Source organism: Musca autumnalis, unplaced genomic scaffold (assembly GCF_047663935.1).
Source record: "Musca autumnalis isolate F117 unplaced genomic scaffold, ASM4766393v1 scaffold_1, whole genome shotgun sequence".
NCBI classification, from domain to species: Eukaryota; Metazoa; Arthropoda; class Insecta; order Diptera; family Muscidae; genus Musca; species Musca autumnalis.
The window spans coordinates 294,217,364-294,230,621 of record NW_027411644.1 but is presented as its reverse complement, the minus strand read 5'-3'; the positions used below and the strand labels follow the sequence as shown (position 1 = coordinate 294,230,621).

The 13,258-nt window shown below is 33.6% G+C and overlaps 1 protein-coding gene across 2 annotated transcripts in view; it reads left to right on the top strand.

The window, feature by feature from the left end:
- Nucleotides 1–13,258, top strand: part of LOC141389711 (collagen alpha chain CG42342-like) — a 568,185-nt gene that overhangs the window by 495,745 nt on the left and 59,182 nt on the right. The gene's annotated exons all lie outside the window — the stretch shown is intronic.

The window sequence follows — 13,258 nt, the reverse complement described above, 5'->3', positions numbered from 1 at the left end:
ATGATATTTAAAAGTTAACTTTAGTAAGAATTTTACAGGTGAACACGTTTGTAACGAACGCCGGATATAATGAACAAATTTTCTTTTTCCTACCCTTTCCTTAAAATACTGATCCGCCAAGAGATTTTTATAAACATTGATATGTTTAAAATATTGATTCGCGAAGAGATCTTTATAAATATTATTTTTAAAAAGGACCAAATAAGTCACGCAATCCTTAGTTAGAACGTATAACGGCTATAATTAACAAAAATGTTGACCGCGACACATCCGTACATTCTTAGAACACATGGTGAATATTTCTTTAAAGAAAATGTCTTTTTAGGCCAAATTGGATGCTTTTTTGTGTTTAATATTTCCTTCACCAAAAAAAAAAAATTAAAAAAAAAATATTTTTTCTGCAAGGAGGGTACCTTAAAAAAGTGATACAACTCAAAAAACGCAAAAAATCGCAACTTGGTAATTATGTAGTTGGTTTAGAACCCTTTGCTGAAGATATTCCCGATTTCAGAATTTCAGACAAAGTTGGAAAATTTTGTAAAAGTCGATAATATAAAACTACAATTTTTTAAAAAACAAAATTCTTAGGTTGTATCCTATATGACGATTTTTCTGCTGTAACAAACATTTTCAAGAAAATTATTTCTTAAAACAGAAAGTACACACCGCCACTATTCCACTGAATATCATATCTATGTATTTGATTATTACCAAACTCTTACAAATTGAGTTTAAATTCTGCTCTGAGTTTTAATCTTTTTTTAACATTTTTTAATTTGTCTTCGAAAACAAATTGCACATCCATAGAATTTGACATGTTCTTTCATCGAATCAAATTAGAAAACTCGCGTTATTAAAAGTGCAAAAATCGACTTTTTGCCTAAAAACCTGTCCAAATTACCTATAGTGCATTGTAAGGAATATTTTAGAAAGATTATTACAAACAACTTTTCAAGCATTTTGTTTTGGACTATCAGAGGTCAATAATGGAAAAAATGTACAAAATATTTGTAAAAAGACATCGCATAATTTTTAAGGACTAAATTATTAATTTTGCAATTAATACTGCCGCACTAAAACTATTTACCCAGGGCTACCTAAACCGTCCTTTCATTACTGCCCATTATAACTCACAACCTCCCCCTTCCCTATACGCAACATTTCATAAACATTATCTATGGAATTTAAGTAATACATTTTCACACCAAACATATGGCAAAAAAAAAAAACAAAAGGGAAAACTTTATGATTATATTAATTTATAACCATGAGTATATCAACAAACAATTTTTAGTTTTATTTTAATTAATTCATTAAAAATGCATCTAGAAAACTAAAACTTCGTGACAGAAAAAAAAACGCTTTCCACACCAACTGCTCAGCATGGAAATTTAATAAAAAAATCAACTGACAGGCTATTATTTCCCTTCCAACATGTGTTGAATCTATGAAACGAACTCATAGCATAGATTGTGTGTATGTGTGCGTTTTATAAAGTCAACTGTTTTAAAACCATTATGTTACATTAGAATATATACATATAATTTCAATAGGGGTCGTTATTTATAATTTGCTAAATGAATCTATAACGATGTGAAAAACAAAAAAACCCGTAAACTTTTGTTTTCATAAGTAAAGTTTTCTTCCTTTTTGATGATGCAAAAGCAGTTTGTTGTCATAAGCAAAAATTGTATTGTCTATTGCAAACAAAACAAGTAAAAAAGTATCAGTCGGCTTTGCCGACAGAGATATACCCTCAGCCACGTACCCGAAGAAAAAAAGTTAACACAATACTTCTGTAGGTTTTTTAGCTGTTGGGAAAATTTTCCAGGATGGAAAGGGCCGCAAAAAACTACATGTTGCAACAAAATTCAGAATGATCCAAGACGAGTGCATTTTTTCCAAACTTTGGGTAGGGTGTACCCATAGGAGTGATTCGATGTAGTACATATTCGGACCTAATACAAATCTGTAGGAAATATTTTTTTGTTCTTTATTAGTCTATGGATATTTTCCTTACAGACTATATAATTAAATATGTTGTACTTACTTTTCTGAATTTAAATATATTACAATTTTACTTTTCAATATACAAAGTTTGAGCTAAATCGATTTCTCTCTTAAAGGGTTATTTTACACATTCGCCAGTTTAGGTGGTGCCGGTAGGATTTTCTTGACCTTTTTGGGTCATTATCTCAGGAAGTATGGACTTTCCCACGACAAAAATTACAACGTCGTAACAGGGGCCGCAAGTGCAACCTGCTGCGTCACAAATTAATAAGATCAGAGAGGAGTTGTTAAACTATACTTTTTCCAAATTTTGTGTGGGAGGTACTCAAATGAGTGGACCGATATAGTCCCTATTAGAACTCGATCTATGCCTGAAAGTAATATTACCAATAGCAAAGTTTGGCTCAATTCGGTTATTCCCTCCTAGAGTTATCATGCCCACAATCTTGGCGAAAAATTTTGAACCTTTGTGGGGGAAGGTACCGGAAGAAGTGGACCGATATGGTCTATCTTCGAATTTAAACTAAGTTTGGACAAAATATTGAAAGACCCAAAATTTTAACCAAATATGTTGATCCGTTCGAGAGTTATCGTGCACTCCAACTACGACACATGGTATTATATGGGTTGTTTGCAGTTTTCGTGCTGATTTCTGATGATATATGGACTTGCTCCTGAAAAAAAATATATCGTCGTAATGGGGGTAGTGAATACAAGTGGCTGCAACAAAAATCGAAGCGATTCGAGAGCAGGCCTTAAACTGCACTTAAGCAAAATTTTGTGTGGGAGGTACCCGAAAGAGTGAACCAATAGGGTCCATATTGGAACCTTATCTATGTCTGGAAGAAATGTCACGATGTGCAAAGTATGGACTAATTCGGTTACTCCCTTCAAGAGTTATCGTGCGGACAATTTTTCCGAACATTTTTGAACTTTTGTGGGGGAGGTACCTGAAGGAGTGGACCGATATGGCCCATCTTCGAACTTAAATCAAATCTGGACAAAATATTTCGATACCCAAAATTTGAACCGAATCGATTGATCCGTTCGAGAGTTATCGTGCGCACCAGCCAGCCAGACAGACAGACGGACAGACAGACAGACAGACAGACAGACGGACGGACATTGCTAGATCGACTCAAAATTGTCTGAAACGGATATCGTACAAACATACTTGGGGTCTAAAACCATTATTTCGATGAGGCACATTTTTGGCCATATCAAAGTGTAAATACCCTCTTTAGCCTAAAGGCTGAGGGTATAAAAATCCCATTAAATAAAATTTGTTAGTTTAAAAACAAACACACACAAACTTAGAAATTTAAACTCATACCATAATTTTGCTTATTTTTCTAGTTTGTTTATTAAACAAATACCGAGAGTTTTATCATCTCACAACCACCACCGGCAACACTTGTGCCATATTTTGTGTTTATAGTTTAGCAACAAACAACAAGCACGTTTTTAATTTAATAATATTTGTTTTTGTTGCAATAAAATCAGGAAAATCCATTCAAGTTTTTTGTTTAAATTAAATGATTATGAACATGAAATTATTATAAACTGACAGTTTATCGTAAAAATAGAAATATTAAAAAACCAAAACTGCGAAAATATGAAAATATATTGTAAAAAATGAAAAATATGTGTATGTATGAATAAACATAAAACCGAGTATGTAACCAACCAAAAACCTAGGACCCTAATGGCTGACTGTATGTCAGTCATTAAAGCTGTTGCGGTTTATATATTTTTTATGAATACTCAAATGTTCTTCTTTTTTATTTCATAGTTTCTTTTTTTGTTCTTGTTGTTGTTGTCTACGTATCATGAAGAGTTTATAGAGAAGCATAAATGTTTGCAAATTCTGAAAATCACAGTATCCCAACATATGGGGGGTAAAAGTTCATTTAAATTATTTATGAAATATTAAAGACAGTGGTTCAGACAGTGGTTATTTGGAGAAATGTGGTTTTGAAGAGATATAAAATAGAAATGTTTATAATGTTCTTGAGTTTTTCTTTTAATATGTTTTGCAGGTTCATTAAAGTTTTTAAGAATATATTTTTAGGAAAGATTTCCCCTTTTATATTTGCCTTTTAAGCGGAACAATTTTCAATTTTATACAAAATTAATTTAGGAACAAAAAATAATTAACAAATTGAAATTGACAAGAAGACTTCAAGACTGGAAAAACTGTAACGAATATAATGAAAAATATTTGACATTTTGGATTTTTTAACAACGTGCTTTTCATGGAGCATCAAAAAAAGTTCTCAGTTTTTAAGCAATATTTTTTTAAGGACTATCTGACTAATAGTCAATATATAGACGTATAGTCGCCATAAACGGTGCCGAACTTTGGTTGGCAAGCGAAATGTACCTTTGCAATTTTTTTTATATAAAAGCAATGTACTTAGAATTTAAAAATTTTCCAGATTTTTATACCCTCCACAATAGCATGGAGGGTATATTTAGTTTGTTTTTCTGTTTGTAACACATTGAACTAATCATTTGCGACCATATAAAGTATATATATTCTTGATCGGGATAAAATTCTAAGACAATCTAGCCATGCCCGTCTGCTGTAATCACTCTAGCGTAAGCAATAATTAAAATAGAACGCTAAAATTTTGCACCCGAGTGTCGGTTTTCAATAGGCAGGTCATGGTAGAAGATGGGCTGTATAGGTTTACGTTTTGGTATAGCCCCCATAAAACGGTACCACCCGATTTAAGGTATTTTGAGGATTTTAGTTCCATTTTTATACAGAACTAGCGGAAATTTAATATTTGAGGTTCCCAATGACCAAAAAATTTTTTCTTTAAAAATTGTCAAGATAGGTCCACGTTTTGGTATAGCCCCCATATAACGGCACCTCCTGAGTTAAGGTATTTTGAATATTTTAGCTACATTTTCCGACCAAATTGGCTCCAATTTGGCAATTGGAGTTTCAATAGGTCAAAAAACTACTGCACCAAAAATGGTGGAGATAGGTCCGCGTTTTGGTATAGGTCAAAAAACTACTGCACCAAAAATGGTGGAGATAGGTCCACGTCTTGGTTTGAGCTACATTTTCTAACTGAATTAGCTGAAAATTGACATTTGAGGTTCCCAATGACCAAGAAACTTCTCTACTAAAAATTGCTATGATAGGTCCACATTTGGATATACATACATAGGCCCCATATAGCGGTTCTTTACCATTTAAGGTATTTTAAGCTTCTGACCGAATTAGCTAAAATTTGACATTTGATATTCCCAATGACCAAAACACTTCTCTACAAAAAATTATCCAAATAGGTCTAAGTTTTGGTATAGCCCCCATATAACGGTACCTCCCGACTTAAGGTATTTTGTGGATTTTAGCCAAATTTTTTGACCGAACTAGCTGTAATTTGGCATTTGAGGTTCTCAGTGTTCCCGAAACTTTTCCACTAAAAAAAATCAATGCAGGTTCATGTTTTGGTATAGCCCCCATATTAAGGTACTCCCCGATTTATGGCATTTTGGGGATTTTAGCTAAAATGTTTAACCGAAATAGGTGTAAGTTAACACCTGATGTTTTCAGCGGTCACGCAATTTCTCCCCAAAAATCGTCCGCATAGGTCCATTTTTTTTGGTGTATCGCCCATATAAATGTACCAACAGATTGAAGCTAAATTTTGGGTATTTTAGATATTTTTTTTTTAACGAACTAGCTGTAATTTGACATTTGAGTTTCCCAGTGGTTCCAAAACCTCTCCACTAAAAATCGTCAATATAGGTCCATGTTTCGGAATAGGCCCCATATAACGGTACCTCTGATTTAAGGTATTTTCGAGATTTTAGCTACATTTTTGCACCGATCCAGCTGTAATTTGACATTAGACGTTCTCAGTGGTTCCGAAACTTCTCCAACAAGAATCGTCAATATAGGTCCATGTATTGAAATAGCCCCCATACAACGGTACCCCTCGATTTTCGGTATTTTGAGGATTTAACTACAATATTCACGAAAATTCTCCACTAAAAATCGTTAACATATTTTGGTATAGCCCCATAAAACGGAACCCCCGATTTTCGGTATTTTGAGGATTTTAGCTACAATTTTTAACCGAACTAGTTGTGCTTGGTTTTCAGCGGCCACGAAATCCAAAATCGTCCACATAGGTCCATTTTTTTGGTATACCCCCCATATAAAGATACGAACAGATTGAAGCAATTGTTAAATAAATTTTTTACCAAATTTAGGCATTTGGGGTATACGTGGTCGAACAACTTTTGCACCTATCAGGAATCTTATTATTCCATTTATTTCAGAATATTTTATGGTTTTTTACTTGTTTTATATGTTTTTGATTTCTGTGGTACTCTATATAGATATTAGAACAAAACCTCGCCCCAAAGTCTCACTTTGGAATAGGCGAAATGTTGGGGTTTTCAGAGAAAAACCTCCATCTAATAGGAAGTTTTTAACCACTGTTGCATTTATTGAATAACATGAAAAGGATATGTTTATGACGTTTTACTTCCTCGAATCATCCAAACACTCCCCCCATTCCCAACGTAACCTTCAACTTTCTTTTATATATTCTTGATATTCACTCGAGGGAATTTCTGCTTCTCCTGATTTGTTGACATCTTTACATTGCGTTTTTGAACTTTTTTACATGTGACTTTTTAATAAAGTTATGTAGACGTATACAACACACACACCCAGGGACATAAAAACCCCTCCAACAGTCAATGTCGTATGTATATCTTACACTCAATGAAACATTTATGTCAAATTTATGTTAAATATTTTTGTATGGAAATAATAAAGATCGAAGGAGATGAAGAAGTTCGTCTCCGGTGGTGTTTTTATTTCGCTTTTTTGTAGATGTTTTGCATAGAAAATATTTTCAAAACACCAAAGGGAATTTATGAAAAATCAAAAAGCATGCGCTCAAAAGTTACACACAGCCATATGGGAGGAAGGGGTTTTGGGAACTAGAGGAACTTGTAAATTTTGTAATTTCCCTAAGAGATGTTTTAACAACCCAAGAGTTAAGGGTAACAATATTATCAATATTTTATGTATTTTATTTATTAATACAACAACAACTAGATGGCAAGTTAATTCAATATGCCAGAGAAAATAAATTCAAATTATTGGCAATTTAAAAATATTGAGGAGTCATTAAATCACGTCAACCCCGCATGTTTGTTACACTATGTTGGATTTTCGACGAAAACCCCACACACTCCTTAGAATCCCTGCGTTACATATGCTCAAACATTAAAAAATAGTCATAAAAAATTGCCACATGATTATAAGAGCTTAGGGCCAAGGGAAAGACAAAGGAAAGGAAAAGACAAAAAAGAAGTAAAAGCAAAATTGCACTCAATATTCAGTATTTTTAGCAGCGCTCAACAAAAAAAAAGAAAAAAAAACTCCCACCATCGATCCTCCTCCGGTTTTTGACCACATATATTTTGGATGTAGCACAAATCCACGTAAGACATTTATGTCTTTCGTCATGGTTATAGATTAGGACTAGTAGAACTCATTGCACATAAGCACACGCACACAGAGACAGGGTTGAAATTGCGTAACATAACCCCAGTAACCTTAGGCTATGGCAAACATCAATCTCCATTTTTGTTTTCAAGCCGGATGAGAATTCCGTCACGCACATTATTCCATTCAAGCGGACAAGCAAATATTGAAAATACTTCCATGTACCAAATTTAAGTTAGCAAGACAATACAACAACAAGAATGGAATATGGAACGTATATTGGAATCACCTACCTCCTTGCCAGTAAGAAGTGAAGTTAAAGACACTTGCTTTTTTGCGGGTGGGTGGTGTTGTATCACTTTTCTGGGGGTAGAAAACTTGATTTGAATTAGATTTTTTTAACAAGCAAACATTTTCTTCTTTGAAATGAAATTAAGAGTGCGAATGGTCAGAGTCGGCCAGCAAATAGACTTACATTTTTTATTTTGCATTTTATATTTTATATATTTTTTATATTATATATGTGTTTATATTTTATACTTTATCTTTTATATTTTATGTTTTATATATTTTATACTTTATATTTTTTATTTCATATTTTATATTTATATTTTATACTTTATATTTTACATTTAATATTTTATGTTTTATATTTTAAATTTTTGTTTTAAATTTTACATTTTGTATTATCTTTTGAGTTTAAAATTGTATATACTGTGACGACGTGTTTTCACATTGAAGCTGGGGTAGTTCAGTGGGGGCCAGTGTCGTCACTAGAATTTATTTGTTGGGAACTTTAGAGAGAAAGAAAACACATGTTTAATTTTTTTCATAAACGTTATAATCTTTAATACAAAAACACTTCACACTACATTTCATTAAACACTTTATCGAAATCTTATTATTTGCTGATAAAGTACAATGAAAACTTGACAATATCGATTTCTTGGATATGGGAAACCTACATATAATTTTCGGTGGAACATTTTTGTAGGAAATTTCATTTTGTTTTACGTTTTGAGTTCAAAAACAAAAAGGACATGGAAGGAACAGAGCTAGAAGGACAGCATATTCGACAGAAAGGTTCCTCATTCTATTTAACTGAAAACATGTCATCTAAAAATGAGGAAACAATATCTCCAAACAGAGATATAATGTATTTTCTCAATGATTGATGGGGTCAATCAAAAAATTCATTTTGTCATAACTCAGAAATTTCAGCTATAGGATTCTTTGGGGTTCTCAATTGGGGCTTTCATTCCGAAAAGGAATTTTTCCTCCCCAGATAAGATTTCCCATAGAGACCACAGTCTCTTTAATAGAAAACAAAAATGACTTCTCATAAAAAACAAGATAAGAATACCAATAGACCTTTGTGAGAAGACCAGTAAGACTTCTGTCGAAAGAAGTTGAAGGTCCGATCTTAATTCGATTGTTATATAAATTTACTTTTGTTTGCCAAAAAAATAAAGAATCAACTGGATTAACAAAATAAGGATGAATGCACTACACTTCAGAGGATAGTAAATATCCTGTGAATTGTCCTTTAACTTAGAATAATATACCGTTTTCATATATGTTTTCTTATACCTTTCTTTTAAAATAAATAATGATTTTTAAAAAAATGTTCTTGTTCCAAATTTAATGTTGTATTTCTAACGTGGAAAAAATTTCGCCCGGAGTCGGAGTCGAGTTATTTTTTTCGACTCCGACTCCGACTTCAGCAAAATTGCTCGACTCCGACTCGTAGACTCCGACTCCGATTTCGACTCCGAAACCCTGGTTGTGGGTGACCATCACCTATCCTCCCCACTCTTAGCCCATCAAAGCAGCTTTTTTGTCAATTGAACATTGAGCCTCACAAAGTGTAAATGTGGGCTATAAAGAAGCCGAGAGCAAAAAAGCCCGCAAACATTTTCTATGACGCGTAACGACTTTGTGATATAAAAATAATGGTGCTTCCACAGAAAATTTTCGTTGAGGTATTGTTTTTTCAGATTTTTTCTTTTTTGTGTGCTTGGGTTACTGAAGCATGGGCTGATAGTTTTATATATATTTTTGAATTTTTTGGAAGCATAACAGAAGCAAGAGAATGCAAATAAAAGTTGTAACAACTTAAAGATCTTGTGGTTATATACCCTGACCGCAATGGCGTGGAGATTTTTGTTACCACTGAAGTATGGATAAATTATGTCGAACTGTATAAGAAGATAAAGTAATAAAACTGTTTAAAATGCAAAATGGTATGTTAAACGGTGATAATCATAATCTGTGGTTATTGCTGGCAAAATAGTTCAGCCATGCAAAAAAAAAATTGTGTCAATTGGAGATAGGGAGAGAAAAAAACTGTAGCTATGTATGAAATGGTTTAATGATGGCTTAGTAAAGTTTTATATAAACAGATCTGGCTTTAAGAGAAAATATGGGCCATATTTTGTTCTCAAAGTGAAAAAGGTCCAAACAGTAGCTTATCGATAGCTTAAACGTTGATAAGATAACATAAGATCTGTGCGCCTCAATTTTATAAGGATTTACTTAAAAGGCATCAGATATTCATTACAAGTAATTTTAAGAATAATGAACCCTATCTATTTTGTCTAAATACAACTTTTCACTTCAATGGGTTTACAGATTTAAAACATTTACTTAAAAAAATAAAAAAAAACTTTGGCAAATCTGTTTTTGAGAGTATCTACAATAAAAATACCATTAACTAAGCTTACCAACAAAAAGGATCCAATAAAAAATTGGAAAAAAGAAAAAATTTGGAAAAAAAACATAAGAAAGTGAAATGAGTTAAGAAGAAAACAGGAAATGTTATTGAAACATAAAACGTGCCCATAATAACAATATAAACATTCAACCATAAAAAGAGACTTAAGTAAAACAAATACAAATGGACAAAAACAAGAAATAAAAAATAAAAAAGGTCAGAATACTACTGTTGGCTACTGACATTAATGAAATAAACAGCATTGACTACACTCAAACACAGCAATAGCAATTGAAATCCCATGTTTCAAGTGTTTATTTGCTATTCTCTTTTTTTGGCATTAGCCAAAAGGGGCAGAAGAACATTTGTAAAATAACTAAGAAAAATAACATTGACTAACCTCTTGTGCCCCCCAGAACCAATATTTGTGCTTACAATTTCACGCCTCAAGCCTCGTGCCACCTTCAATCAATAAAAATAAAAATTACTGGCAATATTTTCCAAGCTAATTTTAGGATTTATTTTGCTTATCAAAGGCATGAGTAGAGAAATTGTTTACACTAAATATCCAAACAAAAAAAAAATTGGAGTGGTGGGCATCAAGGTATAGATGAGCTTCGGATATGGACCACTCCTTCGGGTACCTTCCACACAAAACTTAAAAATTCCTCACGGATTTTTTTGCAGCACATCGTGTTCACGGCCCGACCGTACAATTTTTTTTAGGAGCAAATAACTCCGCCGGCACCTATTAAAATTTCCGATGAGCATGAACATTTACGAATTGAGTGTTCGATTTGGCCGAAACTTTACACATCGAAAAATATTTTTCAAACGTACCTCAAGTTTCGGGAATGTCGATATTCGAATTTTTGCTTAAGTGTAGTTTAAGGGCTGTTCGATGATTGTTTGCTAATTTTTACCGAAACTACTTCTTGTGGTCCTGTTTAAAGCAACAAGTCCATGTTTCCCGAAAGAATGGTTCAAAAGCTCTAAAAAATCGACGGTGACCAACTAAATCCACGACTATAACTCCGAAAGACGTGATTGACATTGGTCCAAACTTTGCGCACCGTAATATTTTTTTCGCACTTAAATCATGATCTAAATCATCCACTTTTCGGGTACCAACCACACAAAATTTCAACATTGTTCCCGTACTCTAGGGTTTGGTTATGAGAATAACTAAGCCAATGGGGCCTTTTAAAATGTCAACATATTCTGGACTTAGGGGAATCAACAGTCAAAAGGAAAGTTGTCTATTGAAATAATAAAGACTGATTTTATTTTTTAGGAATTTTCCAATCATGTATGTGGATATGAAATCAACGAATTTTCGGTTCACCCTAACGCTAAAGGGCCATAATTTAATTCCAATCCTCTATATATTTGTTTGTCGCCCCTCTAATGGACAGAATAAAAGTTTTGCTCCCCAACCTTACACATTTGCTTATCAAATGAACAGATATACCAACACCAACATATCGCTTATTTACCCAAAGAGTGACACATTTAAAAAAAAAATCTGGTTTCGAGAAAAACGCGTCCAATGTTTCCCGAAAGAATGGTTCAAAAGCTCTAAAAAATCGACGGTGACCAACTAAATCCACGACTATAACTACCGAAAGACGAGATTGACATTGGCACAAACTTTGCGCACCGTAATATTTTTTTCGCACTTAAATCATGATCTAAATCGTCCACTTTTCGGGTACCAACCACACAAAATTTCAACATTGTTCTTTGATGTGCAGATTAGGGACATGTCTAGGGTCCTTTTGAAAACTGTAACATAGGTAGTCCTTGCGGTTCGTGTTAAGACAGCATAATTTTTATCGAGGTATGTTCATACTGGGTGAGATAATTACCCTACGGCCACTAACCTTAGCTCTTAAATTGAATCCCCGATTATGTCCAATCTCAAAGATGGGCTATAGTTTTACACATGTAATTTTAATAAATTGAAAAAAGTGTTAAACGGACGGAACGGGACGGGTACAAAAGTATATATGGGCTGGAAGAGGAGACTTTCGGGCATCTTTCTGTTGTTCCACAAAAGTTCTAGTCCACTAAATTTGGAATTTCATAAAATTTAGTACCCGAGGGAAAAATAAAATAGATCATGTTGTGTAAACGCTACGGTAATTTACTGAAACGATTTTTAAAGGCCACAATCCTATCTACCTTACAAAAAAACAATGAACACAATAACTGTTATAGTTTCAGAGAAATAGCTTCGTCTTTCTCCAGAAATTTGCAAAAATGACGTATTTCCCAAAAATGGGGAAAATGCTCCTCTTTAGGGGCACGCCACGCCCACACCTTCCAATATTTGGGCCTAATTTTTTGGTTTCCTTAGTTTCAATATGTTTACTATCGAATCCCTTATAGAAATTAAATATCTTTAACAAAACAAAATTTTGATTTTTGGCCAGGAAAATCGATTCCTGAACCATTGTGCTCCGGCCAAGTTTGAAAAGTTGATAATCAATTAATTATATATGTGGACGCCATTCGTATGTGGAATTCGGGAACAAAAAGTCCAGCTCCCCCACAAAGTGAAACAGGGAGTTCCCCAAGGTGAGGTGATGTCTCCGTAACATTTTAACCTCTAACCTCCTCCAGACGGCATTGTGATCGTAACGTATGCGAGGATTGTACGATTTTGGCGTAATGTACCTTCACTGATGTCATTTGTAAATGGCTGAGCTCCTACATGACTTAGCACATTTTCCGAGGGAGGAACATACAAATATCCGCTTCTAAATATACGGCCACTTTGCTCGGGTATTACTGTAGGAGCCGTCCTTATCACCATATGGTGATGCATGCAGGAGGGACTTTCATGAACTAGGTAGACATGTCTAACTCATTATTATTCTGACTACTAGTAATGCTTGTTTACATTACTTCGTAATGGGTTATTGGGCTCAGGTGCTTTCAAAATTTTTGCTGGGTTTAATCATGGCATTATCTAATAATAATCTAATCTTCTATAACTTTTTCAATATTTGTTTAACCAATTGCCCTAGACAAATGTCACAAACTTC